Raw genomic sequence first — 2,601 nt, 5'->3', positions numbered from 1 at the left:
CAAAGTCAAGGCTCCCTTGAGAAAAGAGCTCATAGGAACCTAACTAAAGTTTGGTTAAGTAGACAAACAAGTAAAAAGATATGGATTCTAAGAATTAATATCATTCAAATGTCCATACTATACAAAACCATTTATGGATTCAGTGCACTCTCTATCAAAATTCCAATGACATTTTTTGTATAAGTAGGAAAACAATCCTAAATTTTTCATGGAACCACAAAAGACCCCAAATAGCCAAAACAATCTAGAGAGAAGATCAAAGCTAGAGGTATAACACTTCTTGATTTCAAACTATACTACAAGGCTGTGGTAATCAAAACAGTACGGTATCATCATAAAGATAGACACATAGACCAATGGAATAGAATTGAGAGGCTAGAAATAAACCCTTGCATATGTGATCAAATAATCTTTGAAAAGGGAGCCAAGAATACTTAATGAGGAAAAGATAGTCTTTTCAATAAATGATGTTGAGAAAATTGGATAACCACATGCAGAAGAATAAAATGGGCCATTATCTTATATCACTCACAAAAATTCACTCAAGATGGATTGAAGACCTAAAAATGAAAACTGAAACTGTATATCTTCTAGAGGACCTAATGAAAAAGGTTCTTGACCTTGGTCTTGGTAATGATTTATTATGATCCCAAAAGCAAAATAAATAAGTGGGATTATATCAATTGAAAAAGCTTCTGCACAGCAAATGAAAGTGTCTACAAAATGAACCTACAAAGTTCTAAATCATATATCTGATAAGGGGCTAATATACCAAATAAATAAAGAAGTCCTATAATTCAACAACAAAGAAAATACCATTAAAAAAATAGGCAGAGAAATTCAATACACGTTTTTCCAAAGACCTGCAAATGGGCAACAGGTACACGAAAAGGTACAACATTACTAGTCATCAGAAAAATGCAAATAAAAATCACACTGAGATATCACATCTGTTAAAATTGTGTTATCAAAAAGACGAGAGAACAAGTGTTGGCAAGAATGTGAAGAAAAGAGAACCTTTGTGCACTATTTATGGGAATATAAATTGATGCAGCAACTATAGACAACAGTATGGAGTTTTCTCAAAAAATTAGAACTAGAAATACTATATGATTTAGCAATCCTACTTCTCAGCACTTACCCAAAGTAAGTGAAAACAGGTTCTTGAAGAGATATCTGCTTTCCCATGGTCATTGCAGTATTATTCACAATAGCCAAGATATGGAAATAACCTGAGTGTCCATCAATAGACGAATGGATGGAGATGTGGGGAATGGGTGTGTATATATAACATTCCATTGTACATATGTGGACTCACAGGCGTGGGAAGATCTAACCCACTTCACCCATGGCCAGGACTGGAGCACCATCACCCAGGCTCAGGGTCCCTCCATCTATCCCCAGAGCAATGTCCTCTGTCCAGTAAACCCCTATAAAGAGCTTTAATCTGAACACCAAAAACAATATATGTGGGGTTGTGGGGTTAAGACACAAGTGGTAATTCTGAACAAACCCTGCCCCCATGGGATCAATGGAATGTTATTCAGCCATGAGAAAAAAGGAAATCCTGTCATTTGTAACAACATGGTGAAACTTGAGAGCATGATGTTAAGTGAAATGTCAGAGAAAGACAAATATAGTGTGATGTCACTTACACATGAAATCTAAAAAAGCAAACCTCTCTTGTGCAATGCCACCCAAATGATGTTCAAGTGTTTTATAGAGGTTGACCAGGTGGCCTACATTTCCTTTGGCCTTCATGCCGGGAGGATGGTCCAGATTATAGATGTTATTGACCAGAAGGGGGCTTTGGTTGGTGGACCTTGCATTCAGGTAAGGAGATATATTATGCCTTTCAAATGCATGGAGCTCACTGACTTCATCCTCAAGTTCCCACACAGTGCCCATCCAAAGTACGTCGGACAAGCCTGGCAGAAGGCAGACACCAGTAGGAAATGGCGGCCATGGGATGGGTCAAGAAGATTAAAGCCAGAGAAAGAAAAGCCAAGATGACAGATTTTGATCACTATAAAGTCATGAAGGCAAAGAAAAGGAGGAAAAGAATAATCAAACTTGAAGTTAGAAAGCTACCAAAAGCAGCTGTCCTGGAATCTTCTCCTAGAAATGTACCCACTGCTAAGGTTGCAGCTGGAGAAGTTGCTGCAAAGTTTCCAGCAAAAAAAAGTTTGCCGCTACAGGCAAGAAGGCTGCAGTCCAGAAGATTTCTCCCCCATAAGCTGCAGGCCAGAAGGCAGCACCTCCAAAACCTGGGAAGGGTCAGAAATCTCAAGCCCAGAAAGCTCCTGTTCCAAGGCATCTGGCAAGAAAACAGAAAAGCAGAAGAGGTGATTATAAATAACTAATAAAGGTTCTTTTTGACACATGCACACACAAAGACACACACAAGCCAAACTCCTAAAATGGTACAAACTTCTGGTTATAAAAAGAAATAAGCTTGGGGGAATCTAATGTACAGCATGATGATTATAGTTAATAGTACTGTATTATATACTTGAAAGTTGCTGAGGGAATAGATTATAAATGGCTGACAGCAAAAAGAAATAGTAGTTACTTGACATGATGGAGGTGTTAGCTAATGCT

The 2,601-nt window shown here is 37.9% G+C and overlaps 1 pseudogene; it reads left to right on the top strand.

Annotated features, from left to right (window-relative positions):
• The first annotated feature begins 1,701 nt into the window (after positions 1 to 1,701).
• Positions 1,702 to 2,382, top strand: LOC122468400 (annotated as a pseudogene).
• Positions 2,383 to 2,601: the final 219 nt, after the last annotated feature.

The sequence above is a fragment of the Prionailurus bengalensis genome, chromosome B1 (genome assembly GCF_016509475.1).
Source record: "Prionailurus bengalensis isolate Pbe53 chromosome B1, Fcat_Pben_1.1_paternal_pri, whole genome shotgun sequence".
Lineage (NCBI taxonomy): Eukaryota > Metazoa > Chordata > Mammalia > Carnivora > Felidae > Prionailurus > Prionailurus bengalensis.
This window is presented reverse-complemented; position numbering and strand designations above follow the sequence as displayed.